General features: G+C 56.5%; 1 protein-coding gene and 1 non-coding gene across 7 annotated transcripts in view; both read right to left on the reverse strand.

Moving 5' to 3' along the window:
• The window catches only part of NTM (neurotrimin), an 820661-nt gene that overhangs the window by 83297 nt on the left and 720274 nt on the right, over positions 1-17090 (reverse strand). The window lies entirely within an intron of this gene.
• On the reverse strand, positions 9519-9625 carry LOC116661227. Its single transcript, XR_004317045.1, has one exon. It is a non-coding gene; the product is annotated as a U6 spliceosomal RNA (small nuclear RNA).

Genomic DNA, 17090 nt, shown 5'->3' on the forward strand with positions numbered 1-17090 from the left:
CTGATTTCCATTCAAAATTCTGGCATTGCTCTGCCCACCCCCAAGCTGATACATGGATATGTATGGATAAGTCTCTCCTGATCGTATCAGCACCATGACTAGAGAGCCCTGCTTCTGTTAATGGATGCTCCTTCATGCCTGGAGGGGACATAGAAGAGGCATACAGTCCTATTTTTAGAGAGATATATCTTATCCCTCGTTTATAAACAAAGGAACAGGCTGAAAAGGGTTAATCAGGGGTCCTGAGATCCAGACTCAGGTCTGTTAATTCCACGTCTGTGTTCCTTCTGTGTACGATTCGCTTCTGCAGATAACATACAAGCTAGTGAGAGAGAACCAGAGCAGGTGTTACTGGGGACTTTGTACGAGTCACCGTACCTCTCTCTGAGCTTCAGTCGTCTTATCTGTAAAATGGGGATTCAAAGGTGCCCACCTCACTGGGCTGTGACGAAGATTAAATGTGATCACAGATGAAGAGCACCGTGCCCAGGGTTAGAAAAGAATCAATGCTTAAGAGAAGTTACTGAGTGATGCTTTGAATCATTTCAGTGAGATCAAAATCATTCTTCAAGCACGGCTTTTACTTTGTAGACAGCCTTTTGGATCAAAGTATCATAAATCAGATGAGTAATAACATTGTCTAAATGGTTACAGATGAGTAATTACTGTATTTTATATATAATGTGATGGCTACGTACAAATCTGCTACCAAACAACTGCATATGTATACACGCATGTACAAAGGTACATTTATATATATCTCTATAAAACCATCAAATGTTCTGACTGAAGTACTTAAATATATTTAGTCAAAACATTTGACGGCTTACGTTTTAAGCGAGCACACCCGTGAGAGGTGTTTCAGAATGGCCCGGAGCAACAGCAGGACGGCTGACGAGGGAAGGTGCCACCGAGTTCCGGGCTTTGTCAGCCAGCACCAGATTGTTCAAGGGGGCTGCCTGTGCAAAGGTGAACACTAATTAGTTGTGAGCTTTCCCAGGGGACTCGCTTTTAAAAGCCCTAATGATGAGATCATAAGCAGGTCCATAGAGTATTTTGAGGAACTGGCGTGGAAAACCCATCCAACACGCGGCTCTGTCAGCTGTTCACCCGATGACTCTCCTGGTGGGGGCATCTCTGAGCCCCACGTATCTTGGCATAAATTACCTCAAGGAACTGTTAAAAAGCCCAGGGGACTGTCACAGGGCACAGTCTTCAGGGGTACACAGAGAGAGGAAAAGAAAGGAAAATGGAGAAAAGAGGACGGATTTCACTTTGATAGCTTTCCCTCCCGTTTCAGTGCGACCCACAGTGCTGGATTCTAGGCATCCGCTCATTCTAAAGCCTCTCCACTTGTCAACTCAGCTTAATCACGACACAAGAGGAGGAGGTCTGGTGACCAGAGATGCGCGGGAAGGAAGGCCACACGCACACACGGGCACAGAACAGTTACAGCTTGCTGGGTGTCGGGCTGCACACCCCGCTTCCCGGCCACGCAGCACAGGACCCCAGCGTGTCCCATCTCCCTGCAGGGTCTAAAGGGGGTTCTCATGGCATTTCGGGAAGACGGAAGCAGGGAAGACACCTCTGCATCAGGAAGCCCATGTGGCCTGACTTTAGGATCCGGGCTTTGCTCCAGAATTTATCCACCTGACGACGAGGGAATGCCGTGGCTCTGACCTCTGCTACAGCGGGGTCTCAGGAGCCGAGGGAGGGCTCTGCGAATCACAGAGGAAGGGAGAGGAAGCAAGCCCGCTCTGTCCCGGGAGGGAACTGCCTGCAACGTGGCAGGCTTGCTGCTCTTCCGGGAAAGGCCTGGCCTTCTTATCTCTTCCAAGCACATCTACCAGCATTTAAAGTTGAAAATCTACTTCTAAAGGTTAAGTTTATGACAGTAAAATTTCTGCAAATACATATTAAACATTTTGAAAAGGAGGAAAGTTGTGAAGATTGTAAGTAACACCTGTACCTCCAGCAGGTAGCAAGAACCACGCATTCATTTTTTGACACAAAAATTGCGATGCGCTTTTGAAAGTAAGTGACAGGATTTCAAAGTCTCAACAGCAGAGGAATCTCCTTGTCAGAATGACCCTTTCCTCCCACTGGTCAGATTATCATTATTATAATAATGTGCAAAGTATTTTTGAAGCTATGAAGTCATAGTGATGAGATTCTGAAAGACTGTTCGCTTAGAAGATGCCTGAGAATTTCAAAAGGAACATGATAAATTGGGTCGAGTCCAGGACGCCTAAGGCCTGTCACCTCTGCTGCACAAGTAAATGCAGGGCTGCAGACATTCCAGCCAGAGACAGGGCCGGCGGGGTGGGGTGGGGGGGCGCCAGGGACGGTCAGGCCCAGGTGTGAGACCGGGCAGGTTAGGGCGTCTGCACGCACCGGGGGGGGGGGGGGTCAGGAGGTGCCGCTTTCTCGCGCACCTGCTCGTCACAGGAGATGGTGCCCGCAGGACCGCCACTAGTGAAGGCAGGGCAGGTGCTGCCACCAAGTGCCACATGGAAAAGAGAAACGGCGACAGCATCTGAACACCTTCCCCACGGGAAGGGGACTCAGAACCGACCGCAAAGCAGTGACGCTGTCCTAAGCTCACAGGATCAAAAGCTCAGGGCGAGGGCTGGATCTTTGTGACCCCCCCACCCCCAGACAAAGGCGACTCCGAAGACGGCAAAGTGGGGGAGTGCAGAGCAGTGTACACGTCAGGGCCGGGCCGGGCCGGGCCAGGGAAACGGGCGCCCTGTGCCGGCAGAGGTCATACCAAGGTGAGACAGTCGGGGGAGCCAGTGAGGGGCCCCGGGGAGGGCGCGGGGCCCCGCATGGATGGACCACTCTAGGAGGGACGGCGGGAGTGTGGATGAGAGCGCCCCTAACTGCAAGTTCACAGAGCGGTGGGAAGGAGGGAAGGCAGGAGGGTGGACAGAACACGAGGTTTAACAGCAGCGATCAGAGCCGTCAACACTCGGTCTTTGTGCGTCGCAGGCACGGGCAAACTTCTCTTCTAAAGGACCAGTGACGCCCATTTCAGGCTCTGCAGGAAGTACAGTCTTGTTGAAACTACACTCTGACACTACAGGGAGGAAGCAGTCAGAAGCAGAGGGGGTGGCTCTGTTTTATGTTCTCATGAAACATTTTTGTTTCAAATAATTTGCCCACGTCATGAAATACTGCTCTTCTTTAATTTCGAATTCAGCCATTAAAACATGTAAAGTTCTCTCTGAGCTCACAGGCTGCTCAAAGGCAGGTCAGATGCTGCCCAGGTGCTGGGGTCTGGGGAGCCCTGGCTCTGCTGCCACTTAACAGGACGAGGGGACCCGGCACTGACTTTGAGCTCCTGAGTCCTTTGCAAGTCAAAGATCCCGGCCGGATTCTAAAACCAGCGCCCACTGGAATCTTCCTTCTGCCCTGCCACTCCCCGTCTGACTTCTGCAATTTCTGTTCTGCACAGTTATGTCCCGCTGTTCTGCTCTTTTTAAACAAGTTCCAGATTCAACTCTCCTCGCTCACTTGGGCTTCATTCTAGGCAGCGTTTGTGAAATGCTTTGGAGAACTTTCAAGGTAATGATGCTGCATGAATCCAGGTAAGACTTACAAAGATAATGGGAACCCATGAGAACTGATGTTATGACAATGGTCACAAACAGTGGTTACGTCATTTGCTTTTTGAGTCTGTGTTGCAGAAACGTAAAAAAAAAAATCTGTGTCTCAGATGGCACTGTACCCGGTCCACACCCCCCTCCTCGCCCTCCTGGTTTCCTTTCCTGGCCTTGCCCTGGAGAATGTGCTTGATCGACGCGGAACTTTCAATAAAGGATGGGGCACACGATGTTTCTGTGCTGACAAAGCACCTGGGAAATAGGACTGCTCATCTCCATGCTCGGATCCTCGTTTACGGGTGAGGAAGCAGAGGTTCAGGGGAGTGGACTGGTTACGAGGGTCACCCACTTCGTAACAGGCAGAGCAAAGAGCAAATCAAGTGTCCCCACAAAAGGGCTCTTCCCGTCCCTGTACCCCTGACCCCAGCTCTCATCATGGGTGGCCCCATGGGCTGTCAGGTGGGCATCTGGGTGTTGAAGGACTTCCAGTCCCAAGTGCAGACCAGAGGCCACCAAGCTTCACTGCACAGACACATGCCCGACCGAAGAGCCCGGGCGTCTGCTGTTTGACACGGCACTGCAGCCCGGGCCTCTTTTCAGTGAAGGCCGGGTTATCGGTTGCCAACTTCCCAACACACTCTTCACTCTCCTTCCTCCTTTTCCTTCCCCGCGATGTTCCCCAGCGCGATGGACGGCATCAGATGGTAAAATCACTTGCACCCCCCTGAGCACTTGGCAAGGGGCTCCTTCCTTCATTCTCGCAGCGGGAACTTTATAGTCAACAGGCGCCGTAATAGCGCTGAGGGGCTGGGGTCCCAGCACTCTCCAGCTGGAGAACTCTCCCGGGCGAGACGTGGGTGGGGTGACAACTCAACGTGACGTTTCCAATTCCCCTTTGTATGTAACTTGCGTCTCAACAGAGACACCGCTGTGACCCTGCGGGCTGTCTCCCACTTTGTCTTCACATCCCTCTGCAGCCGTGGCATCCGGGGGGCAGACGGGCCAGCCTTCTCCCAGGGGCCGCCCTACCAGCCCGCCAGGCAGAGGGGGGCATTTTCATCTTAACAGGCACGAGGAAACATCCTCAGAGCTGACGGCCAAGCACCACACACGGAAGCCGCAAAGCAGTATCAAGTCCTGTGGGCGGCACGGACCCTGCGTCCAAGCTCCCCTTCCTGGAAGGGGGCCCGGAGGGGGCTCTCTGTCAGGCCTCCTGGACGGGACCCCCAGCTTACAGGGACACACGCTCAGGGCGGCTGGGACGTTGCTTACACAGAAATGGCCAGAACAGAACGCAACACTGAATGGATACCTGCCAGGAAAACGTCTTTTTAGAGTAGAAATAAGAATTTTCTCTTTGTGTTTTTGTCTGTTACCACCTAGGACAGAGCATTGCTTTGGGTTAGATTTCAGTCACTTTCTGCTGTTTTAACTAAACTTACGTTTCTATCCAAATCAGATGCTGCTCACTGTGAATTTGTCTTTTTGCAGGTGGAAGAGAAGATGGTAAGGAGACCCTGGTCAGCCGCTCACTCCCTCTATTCAGGGACACTCGTTAGTGGCCTCCAGTGTCCACTGGGCACCTGATAAGGGGCTGGAGGTTGGAGTCAAAGGGAAACCGAGGCTCTAGGAAAGGCTGACAAAGGGAAATGGTGGCTGTTCTACCAAGAGGTCATTTAAAGGTAGCACAGGGCAAACTGTATTAGATGAGATGGGGGTTTGGGCAGGCGTGGGACTGGGCACATGTCTCACCTGCCACGTGTGAGCTATGACGCCTGACACATGTGTTCTGAGTAGCCTGCTAACCTTTAAAGCTAACGTGAGACTCTGCTGCCGAGGGCAGGGTCGTGATGCACCTTACTGACGTCTCCACCTCCTGATGCCACCGCTCCTACGGCAAACATCTGAAGAACGTTTATTCTGCACCAGGCCCAGGGCGTACATTTGCTGTGTCATCTTGCGCCATCCTTGAAGAAGCCCAGGATGCACATCCTATCGTGAGACCCACTTCACAGGTGAGATGCCTGAGGCTCAGAGGGTGGGCCGTGTGGCCAAGGGGACACTGCTTAGAAAGTGGTGTAATCAGAACTCGAGTCTTGAAAGGTCACCATGTCCTGCCTCCGATCGAGCGCAGGCCCAGCTCCTGGGACCCGGTCCAAGCCCATGGGAGACGGCGTGCCGATTTCTCCAGGCGGATCCCCAAGAGGAGGGCCGGGTCCCAGCTCTGCCTCCTACCAGCTACATCCCCCTCAGCGGGTGCTGAGCATCTCCGTGCCACAGTTTCCTCATCTGCCCAACACGGGTAGTAATAGTATCTAAGCTCGCAGGGCTGTTCCGAAGTCACGTGAGCTGACGTGGGGGGTGCGGCCTAGAGCAGTAAGAACACTGCAGACTTTGCTGCCTTCACTAACTTCATTGCCATCCCCTCCCAGCCCCTTACACCTGAATGACGCCCGGCAACTCACAGGCCCGAGTGTCTTCTGCTTTGAAAGCCGTGCTTTCGTAGAGGCTCCTCTCTAAGGAACTTATCCGTGTCTCATTGTCATTTCCTGAACGCTGGCGCAGACACAGGGCCATCTGAACCCTTTCTGGGGAAGCCTTCTACTGGGACTGTCCCACCTGCCTTAAAGCCCCTTCTCAAAGCCGCACGGGGTCAGCGCCGGCCCCTGGGTTGGCGGGAAGGCCGCCCGCTCCTGCCTGCCCTGTGGCGGGGGCGGGCGGGCACTGGGGTTGTGCAGGCATCAGGCCCGGATCCGGGGGGCAGAAGAGGGCAGACGTCTGCCTGGATGTTGGGCCGTGACCTGCCATTTATTCCTCTGCTTCACCTTGGGCGGTGTGGCCTCTCTCCTCCCCAGAGCCAGCTCCTGGGCCGCGACATGTGACAGGAGGGGCAGCAGGACACAGCAAACCCTGGACTCGGAATCAGCAGGTTGTCGTGCATTTGGGACTAGACTGACACAGAGTTTAGCAGCCAAGTCTCCTTGGGAAACCACAGACTCCAGACTTGAGTCACCAGCAATGTTAACCTCACAGGGTTGTTACAGAATCAAATTAAAATATGAGAAGATTTTAAAAATTAAAATTGGTGTAAATGAGTGGAATTATAATGAAAAAAAAAGATGATCTAAGTTGGCACCTCCGTTGGTAGCTGAGCTGATTTACCTTGAATTTTGCTGCCAGTACTAAAACGGGACAACGGTGAGTAGTGGGTTAATGGGTTCAGAGTGAGGCCTCTCCAGCCAAAGGCCTGGGTCGTCTTCACCGCCTCCCCTGCTAGTGTGTGTCTCTGAGCAAGGCACTTAGGTAAGCTCTCTTCCTTCACCTACAAGAGAACATGAGTAACCCCCACATCGGAAGGTTGTCAAGAGAATTAAAGAGTTCACGCAGGTAAGACATTTAGAAAAGTGCCCGGAACACAGCCTACAAGAAAGATGTTAGCCACTAGGCTGCTGCTGACCCTGAAGATGGCGGAGACGATGGTGAAGATGCTGACGATGGAGAGGAGGGGGAGGAGGGCACGGCAGTGGTGAGCAGGATGAGGGTGGCCCCTCTTTCAGTCTCCTCCTTTTCGTACGGACAGACTGCTACCTGCCCACCAGTTACCGCCCTTGCATTTTCAGGCGCAGAACCACTAGCTTCGAGCCTAAGAACTCAGGCTTGCCGAGAGACCCCAGCGTTCCTTACTGCCGTCCGCGTGAAGACAGTGAAGCGGGGTTCTCATCAAGAGGTCCTTATAACCATGACAACATGAGCAGCTCCACTCTTCTGAGGATGTCATTGCCATGACAACACCTGAGTGACCAAAATCAAGAGGCCAAGGAAAGCGCTGTGACAAAGAGAGAAAACACGTCAACACACGGAGAAGTGTGGGCATCCAGGAGCAGAGCAGGGGCCGGTCAGTGCGGACACTTAGCAGCAAAGCCACAGGAAGCAAAGTGATGAGGAGGAAAGCACGGTGGCCACACTCACTGAACCGCCCTGCACTCAGAGGGCCATGGGTCCCCCGCAGAGAAAGAGACGCAGAGGGAAAAGGGCCACGTCCCCGTCCCTCTGTCTTGCACACGTGCCCCACCCATCACGGATGTTTCCCCTCTCGGAGGAGAAGGGAGGCTCCTGGGCGACGGGGACAGGGAGGGCGGGGGGCTGGGACCCCGAGGAGAAGCACCGCGGGTGGGTGCTGGGGACCTGGCCGCCAGCCGGGCTGACACGGAGGAGGAGGAGGTGCTGCCTGTCACACGGCAGGGGCTCTCTCCAGGGGCGAGCACCTCCCAGCTCTAATGCTCTCCCAGACTAAACGCCGAGACTGCCTGCTCCCTGCCCCCCGCAGGACCGGGGTCAGCAGCGCTGGGGCAGCGGGGAGCCTGCGGGAGGTCCGGGGTGCCCGTCTGTCTAGAGCTGAAGCGTTTTCCCCAGACAGAGCCCCCCCCCCCAGCACTAGACCTGGGCGGTGCTGGTCCGCATCTCCGGGTGTGGTGGGCCTTCTCCCTCCATTCCCCGACTGAGCTTCCTCTGGGTGTGGACGGGGCCCCTCTGGGACAATCACTGAGGCCAGAGGGGTGGCTGCCCATGGCTCACTCGGTCCTGCTCTGGTTTCAGAGAAAAGACGTATCTGGCAGCCTTGCTCCGGCCGAGTGCCTGGTCACAGAGGGTCGAATACTGAGGACTTTGAGCCCGTCTCCCTGGTCCCTGGGGAGGGGTGGGGGGGAGCAGAAACCGTCCTACGCCTCCCTGCCCCTTCTCACGGCTGCTTCACACCCCGGGAAGTAAGTGCTTCCGTGATCAGCCCCCAGTGGAGCCCTCCCTGGACCTCCCAGCAGACAGTGTCCCCTCCAGGCCATGTCCCTCAGGGTCAGAGACGGTCTGTTGCTTTAACAACATGGTGATTTTCCCTCCAACTGCCCAGAGCACTCAAAAGCCACATAAAGACATTCTGGGGTGACATGGCTGAAGGTCAAATTTTAGAGGCTCCTCCACAAGTAGAAACAAGTCTTTTAATTCCTTCTTTTATTTCATCTGAGGAAGAAGGACCCCTGGGAATTCTAAGACGCGTAATTACACCGCAGTAACGGGGGGGAGCGGCCGAGGGAAGCCGAGCTGCAGACTGCGCTTTGGGAAGAAGCTCCTTTGTCCTCACGCTGTCCACGAGCCCCAGCCCCAGTTCTGCTAATCCTCGTAGAAAAACTGCTCAAAAACAGGGTATCACCCCGTCCCTTTCTTCAACCCAGTCTCTCCCTTTCCAGTTAACATCTTACCTACCGTCCTTCACCAGGTCCCTCCCTCCGACGTCTCAGGTGAGCGCATTTTGCCAGTTCTCAGCCCTCGCCTCCTGGACTTGAAAGGGCACCTGTGACATTAGTCACTTGCTCCGTCTACGACGCGCTCTCTGCACTTGGCTTTCAGATTCCCTTCACAGCCCTCCAGCCACCTCCTCACAATCTGGACCGACCTCCTTTCCGTCACACCTCAGTGCTGGAATGCCCCGAGGCCCAGCCACGGAGCTCTCTTGTTCACTCGGTAGGTGGTGATGACCAGACTCAGGGCCCCAAGTGCCTTCTGGAGGCTGGCGACCCCTCGACTGAGTTCCCGAGCTTCTGTGCCCTTGCGTAGCCAGCCACCTACTCAGCTTCTCCACCTGCAGGCACCAAGTGCCTCGAGCCCAAGCCCCCCCCCTTCCTTCTACCAGCCTGCCCACTCCCCTTGGAGTTCTTGAGGGCAAGAGCTGATATAGGTAGCCGCCAGCAGGCACAGGCCACGGATCTTAGAATCACCCTTGATTCCTAACTCTTTCTCACAACCCCCATCTAACAAGTCAGCAAGCCTTGTCGGCTTTCAGAATACATTCTAGATTAAAGATAGCCTCACTGCCTTCATCCCCACCAGCACAGGCCATGCCTTCATCAGTTTTTATTCTTTTTTAATATGGAATGCTTCACGAGTGTGCATGTCCCCCTTGCACAGGGGCCATGCTAACCGTCTCTGTCTCGCTCTGGTTTTAGTGTGTGTGCTGCCGAAGCGAGCATGCCTTCATCACTTCTTGATGGACGAAGGCGACAGTAACCTCACTGCTATCCCAGCAGCCGCCCTCAGCCCTGCCCCCTTACCCTTGTCTTTTCTCTTCCAACAGTAGAACTGACCCTTTATCAACATCGACTGAATCTGTTCACTCTCTGGCTTAAGACATGCCGGTGTTTTTACGGGAACAAATGCTGGAGTCTTTACCTTGGTTTTCAAGGCACAGCACGATCTGACTCTTGGCTCTCTTCCCAACACCCCAGGTGACGTCTTTCTGCATCAGCACTTCTGCTGTTCCTCACGGACCCCAGAGGGGTCCCCAGCTCACGGCCTTGGAACCTGCAGGCCCCTCTGCCCGGATCACCCTCCCATTCACTGCCTCCCTTCACTCTGCTCTGGGTCTCTGCCTGGCTCTCAACATCCGACCAGAGCAGCACCAAGCTGGCTCCAAGTCCCATCTCTGTTCTGTTTGTCTCCACAGCTCTCTCTCCTTGACATCAGCTCATGCAGTCATCCGCTGAGTGTCAGCCACGCCCGGCACCGCAGCCTCCGGGGCAGAGGCTCTGAATGCTGCATTCCCCGCACTCTGAAGCATCTCAAAGTGCCCCTCCTTCAGCTGTCACAGGGAAGCTTCCTAATAAATCCATGCAGATCTACTCTGCTGAAGATGGCAACCCCCCAGCAGACCCTCGATCGCCTCTCTGCCTCTCTCCCTGCTGAACTTTTTCCCCGTGATCACCATATCACACATCATCAGGTTCACGTATCCGCGTCTCTCCCACGAGAACAGAAGCTCCGTGAGGCCAGGGGCTGTGTCTCCTTTGTCCCCTCAGGTACCTCCCGGCCTAGGACAGCTGCACCGCAGAAGGTCCTCAGTGGCGATTATTGAGTAAATAATTGAATCGATGCACGAACAATCAAAATTGTTTTGCCAAGGAGTCTTCCTGGGGACAAAAATCCATGTCACCTTCTCTGCTCCAATCCTTCTCAGGAATGGTGTGTGACAGCAGAAATAAATCAGCGAGGGAGAAAGCCACTCGTCTTTCCCTGTCATGCAGATGACTGACTGGCCAGATACCCTCTCCGCAGCGACCCCGGCGAGCCCTTCCGTAAAGGGCAAGGCGGCCATGCAAGGCGTTAGAGAAGGGACACCAGGCCTCCGGGCTGCCCGGCAGTTACGCAGGAGGGGTCCGGAATCCATTACGAGGACGATTAAGCCCAAAGTCATTCCCTTTAACTCTCGCTCCATGGAGAGAAGAGGGGTTTGCTTGGGGCTGGGGGAGGGGTACCGTAGCAGAATCAGCCTCTGCTGGAGAGACGCAAGGGTGAGACGACCCTCCTAGGGCAGGAAAGGCTACAGGCCCCCGCCCCCAATACGCAGGTGACAAACGGGCGGACGGTGCAGCAGCAGTGAGGGGGGAGGCCGGCGCCTGGGTCCTCGCGCGGATTTGGTATCCTGCTCCCCGCTCCCCGCCTGTCCTGGCTCAGCAGGAGCACTCCCTCCCTCCCCCGGGAAGACGGAGTGTCCCCAGGAGCACAAGGACACGGAGCAAAACCGGATGGAGGCAGATAATGAAAAACATAGCCTGGAATCCAGCGATTTCTTTTCACATCAAAGCTGTTAAAGTGTAAAACAGCCTAATAATAACAATCCAAGCAGAGGACATGCCATCGTGTGAGCGAATGATAGTGCTTAACCTGAGGAAGGAGCGGACGGAGCCAGGGAGCAGCCGTCCCCCTGCCTTGCACCGCGGTCCAGGTGGGGGAGAGCCCGCAGCTCAGAGTGAGCGAGACGCCTCACCAGACCACGGACAGGGGAGCGCCCGGGGTGGGGCGCGTCCTCCGCTTGGAGGTGTTCCTGCAGAGACCCACTGACGGAGCCGGAGGTTCCCGGGAGGGCGCGACGCCCAGGCCAAGCCCAGTGCCCAGCCCGGGGCCCAGTGTCCGGACAGGGGCGTGGGGGACACTGAGAAAACCTGGCCGCCCAAGGACCATGGCCCTGGGCTGGCAGGAGGTCTGACAGCAGAGAGCAGACGTGCCCTGAGACTGAGAAGCAGCAACGGGCCCGAGGCAAGCAAGCGTGCGGGTCTCGGGGTCAAACAGGCTGGGATGTGACCTTCACCTTGGCCGTTCCCAGCCTGTGGGTGAATGATCCTCTCGGCTCTCCACTTCTTCATCTCTGCAAGGACAACGATGCCTACTCGCCGGGCATTTGTGGGAATGAAGAGGTAGAAGGTACGTAATGCCCAGCTCCCGGCCCGCAGTGACCACCGCACGGCACTGGCTCTCAGACCTGAGTGTGCATCACGGTCGCCTGGGGGCTTTGTTAAAACGCAGGTTTCTGGGTCCCGCCCGAGGTCGGGGCTGTGAACCCCGTGATGCTGTCCCACCCTCATAGGATCAAAGGCTCAGGGCGAGGGCTGGATCTTTGTGACCACCACCCCCCCACCCCCACAGACAAAGGCGACTCCGAAGAAGGCAAAGTGGGGGAGTGCAGAGCAGTGTACACCTCAGGGCCGGGCCAGGGAAACGGGTGCCCTGTGCCGGCAGAGGTCAAACCAAGGTGGGACAGTCGGGGGAGCCGGTGAGGGGCCCCGGAGAGGGCGCGGGGCCCCGCGTGGACGGACCACTCCAGGAGGGACGGCTGGAGCGTGGATGAGAGCTCCCCTAACTGCAAGTTCACAGAGCGGTGGGAAGGAGGGAAGGCAGGAGGGTGGACAGAACACGAGGTTTAACAGCAGCGATCAGAGCCGTCAACACTCGGTCTTCCTGCACTGCAGGAACGGGCAAACTTCTCTTCTAAAGGGCCAGGTGATGCCCAGGGACCACCTTTTGAGAACCACACTTGGCAGCCTGGCGGTTAAGCACGTGCGCTCTGGAGACACTGCCGGGGGTGCGGTTTCAGCTCTGCGACCCGGAGCGGTGAGGCCCTGGGCCCTCGGCGGTGACTCTCCAAGCCTCAGCCCTCATCGTGGTGAGATGCTCGTCGCAGGGCCTGTCTCACACCCCTGTCAAGAACGCACACGACGAGGGTCCCCATTTAGAGGCGTGCTCAGCTCATTTTTAAACATCCACGGACTCGTGGTTATTGTTACTCTCTCGGAAGACAGGGACTGCCACCGAGACTCCAGGGAAACAGCAGTCATCATAGGGCAAGATGAGACTGAGGATGTAAAAGCAGGTGCAAAGTCAGAGCTCCACGGCGAAGCCCCTGCTGTAGGGACGTTCCGATGGGAGACTTCTTCCAGGTTCCCCGGGCAGCTCCTGGTGGGTCCTGGCCGTGGAGTTCCTGAAGCCTCCACCTGGTCGGCAGGGGTTCCCTGGCCAGAAGGTTCCTGGGGCTGTTGTGCGTGGGACCCCAAATGAGCTGCCTGTCATGCTGTTCCTCAGAGACGGGGTCCCCCGGCCTGGAGGGGCTGCCGTTTTAAGCAGCCTTTGTGACAACCGAGCCTGGGCTGGTGAGCATCTGCGGGGAAGACAACGCGATCTCCTGGCTTTATATTTCCTTTTCCATTCCATCCAAACCTCTCTGCATGGTAACGGTCATCAAGTACCCCCACAAATAGCCTCAGCTCAGGAGAACGTGGGGGAGGTGTTGCGAGCAGGGCCTGGATTCAGCCGACGTCTGATTCTACCACATTTTTCAAGGGCTTTAAAATAATTGGGTAAAACCACAAACAGCGCCTGCGGTCTGCACTCCTGCCCCTGCTTTCTCGACTGAGGCCGGATTTCATATGTTCTCAGTTGAAGCACGTTGAACTCATTAATTTCCCCACTAGTCTTTTTATGATTTTTCTCTCCTTTGAAGTAGGAGGTTGCATGGCTCTAATACTGCTTAAACCGGATCATAAATATTAAACTTACAAAAAGGCTTATTGACATTGGCAAATTTTGCCCTCAATGTATCCATCTAGCTGTAATTTTCCAGTTACAGAGAATTACGGAGTTAAAGAGTGATCTGTAAGTGTCTCCCTCCACTCTCCTCTCTGCCTCCTTGGTCTGGGTTTAAACCACTGGCTTCACAAGTTGCTGGATCACTCTGCCCCGCATCTGAGGTTGGACCACCGGTTTATCGCTTTCTCTGGACCGGCTGGGCCGAGTGCCGTGTGCCCCCCCCCGCTGCTCTGGACGGGAGATCTGCCACTTTCCACTACGACGCAATTATTTCTCCCTCCCCCCATCGATGACACTGCAATACCCCGTGCGCCAGCAATTACCTGTCCCTCCTGGGTCAGCTGCCTGGGGGTGCTCTGGGAATTTTAATCGAGCACCTATGTTAATTAGAAAGTCGTGGGGGTCAGGGAGGTGCTTTGAATGTCGGTCTCTTCTGGCCACTGACTGAGGTGCGGCTTTGGTAAGGATTCAGCCTTTTCAGAGAAAAGACTTTTTATTTCTTCCCTTTGGTTTTTGCCTCCTGGACGGGGAGTGAGGAGCCAGGGGCCGGCCCAGGTGACGGGAGCTTCCGGGGCTGGGCCCCGGCTGTGCGACGCTCGGGCCGGGACCTCGGCCCTGTAGCCTGACCGATCCCGTCACGCGCGCCGCGGAGGCTTCGTTACCTCCGTTTTGCAGATGAAGAGTCCGAGGCTCGGTCCGGGGGCCGTCCGGGGAGGCCGTGGTGGGGGAAGCCTCTTCTCACAGATTCCTTTGGTGGATTTGGGAAACACATGATGTCGCGGGGGTTGAGCGCCTGTATCTTACCCATGACTCGCCAAACCTGATTTTGTTTTAAATTATGCACCAGAAAGAGTCCATTTTAAAAAGGGAAGAAAAATGCCGCCTCTACACCACAGGACGCTTCTTCCTTCACGATCCCCCACGAGGCCCGCCACTGGTGTGCAGCCCGCAAAGCCGCCGCGTGGGGCCTGGCGCTGCTCTCCTGACCCCGCGGACACGGGAGGGCCTCACAGCCGGCAGCGGCTGCGAGCATCGCCCCCGGGCAAAGCACCACGGGCCCTGGGAGGAAGGGCGGGCCGCTCAGCCTGACGGCGGGGGGGTTGGCAACAGCTCCCGGACCGGCGGCATTTGAGCCTGGTCGTAAATGCTCTCTCCAGGAGAAGGACTCTATCTGGATCTAAGAGCAGAAGCGAGTGCAAAGAGGAGACACCGACTGGGTGGTGACCACGCTGGAGTGACCGCGTGGGTTGGGGAGCGGGAGGCCGGGCGTGCAGGCCCAGATCACGGAATGTCCAGGTGCCACGCCAAGGAGCAAGAATGGCGTCAAGAAAGAAGCACGTGTTCGGAGAGGCTGACCCTTGACCCAGCGTGCTTTGGGCACTGAGTAGCGGAAGGGACTCAAATCCGCCAGCCCGGCCTTCAGACCCATCATTTTCAGGCAGGTCGCCTCCACCCAAGGGAGGGAGTCACTGTAGGTTGTCAGAGCCTCACAGAAGGGCCAGACATTCCAGAAGGCTCAGAGCAGCCCAGTCTTGAGCCCAAAGCAGAAGCCTGACATGCTGGAAAATTCTCACCCATCCTCAGGAAGCAGATGAGAAGGCTGGACACACCAGTCATTTCTCACGGCCAGCTGGGGGACAGAACGCCACAGGGAAAGACCCTTCTCTGAACTGCCTCTCCCAGACTCTGAGTCTCCAGCTCAAGACGGGCAGCTCAGTGGGTCCCCTGGCCAGGGAGCCCGCCCTGACAAGGCACAAAGCCCTCAGCTCCCAGGGCCTTCTGTCCCCCGCAGGGCCCTGTGTCCTGGGAACTCAGGCCAATTCCTGGTGTCACCGCACAGCGGCCATGACTGGGGCGGTAATTTAGTCACTGAGTCCCCTTGGCCCGTTGCGGAGAGGATTTATAGCCTGTGCCACTAATTACAGGGCAACCACGAAAATGAGATTCCAGGAGTGGTCCAGTGTTGGCATAGAGACAGATCTTTTACAAATGCCTTTTCCTTTCCTGCTTTTTAAATTTCCTTTGGTCCCCTCGCGCTGGTGGTTAGCAGCGGTGGGCGAGGCGCGGGCTTCAGTCCCACTTAGCCGTCCTCCCCTCCCCTCCCCAGCTGCGCGCTGCCGGAGACGCTCTTCTCGGCTGCCACCCCGATGATCTCTGTGCCACACGGGGCCCCTGATGCCAGTGCTGACAGGCTGCTTATTAGTGCCCGGGTGTCGCCACAGCCGGTGGCATGCCAGAGCTCCACTCCTGACACCTCTGCCAGAGCTGTCACCGGAGTCCTGGCGCCTGCCAGCTCTGGGTGAACGCAAGCCGTGTTACCTCCAGTGCCAATTAGTGCTTCAGTGCGCCCTGGCCGGGGTGGCCGGCCTGTCAGGGCTGACAGACGGGAAGTGGGCGGGCGTGCGGCCAGGGCAGGGCCGCAGGGGAGGGCAGGGCTCGGGACACTGGCCGGGACAGGAGCGCCCTTCCTAGGGTCACTCTGTCCTCGCCCCTGGTGCCTCTGAGAACTGTGAGACCCGCAAGCCGGGACGACCCACTGCCCACTGGGCCCTTCGAGGACAGTAGGAGTGCTGAGCTGGCAGGAGAGGACCCTGAGGACGGCCACTCGGTCCCCCAGGTGAGGGTGGGGATGGCCTGCAGAGGGCCCCGTCCGGCTGAGGAGAGGGAAGGTGTCCGTGGAGCCCTGCGCACATAGAGTCTTGCTCTGATCCCGCCCCCGGGGTCTTCGTGTGGCCCTGGGAAGAAACAGACCATGTCCACACCACCTCGATTCACACACGGAGGGCGGAGGGGAGAGGTTTTAAAATATTTCTCTTTTTTGTACTGATTTCTTTCGTTGCATTTTTAGTGTTTTTTGTTTGTTTTTAACCCATGAGGAGTGGCGCATTTTCACAGGCTGCTGAATTCACTCTCTGGCATCACCCAGGATTGGCTTACAACACCTCTGGGAGCCACTGAGGGTTGAGGCACAGGGAGGGATGGGGAGGCTGAGTTGGCAAAGGGACTAGGGACCCCGGGAGGACTGGGTGAATCACCCGTCAGAGAAACACTGATGTCCTGAGAGTGACCGCAGCGAGCAGCGCTGAGGGCGGAGGGAGCCCGCCCAGGACCCACCTTCGGAGATTCTCGTGGGCCTCCCCAACCCCTGCAAAAGAGACCTTGCCAAGGAGTCACTCCTTCAAGGAGAAGTCGAGCCCTGCAGCAGCCTCCCCATGAGGGGACCTGGGGACAGGCTGGCGGACCTGCCACAGCCACAGGAAACACCCTGCAGACTCAGCAGCAGTCTCCGGCAGGACACACAGCAGGTCTGGAGCTCAGCGCCCACGTCGGGGAGACGCCCCCCAGGGCCGGGATGGAGGCCTTGAACCCAGACCAGCCATGCCCTTCGGGGTGTTGCAAACACAGTCGTTGTCAGCTGAATCCACAAATGCTTCTTAGACGCTTTCCAGGGGCTGGGCGTTGTGCTAGGAGGCGGCGAAGCCAAGACAAGTGACATGCAGGCCTTGGTCTCAAGGACTCAAGAATCGGAAGTGAGGACACCTCTGGGGACAGACCACTGGTCCTTACTGAGCCCCAACC

This window comes from Camelus ferus, chromosome 33, assembly GCF_009834535.1.
Source record: "Camelus ferus isolate YT-003-E chromosome 33, BCGSAC_Cfer_1.0, whole genome shotgun sequence".
Classification (NCBI taxonomy): Eukaryota; Metazoa; Chordata; class Mammalia; order Artiodactyla; family Camelidae; genus Camelus; species Camelus ferus.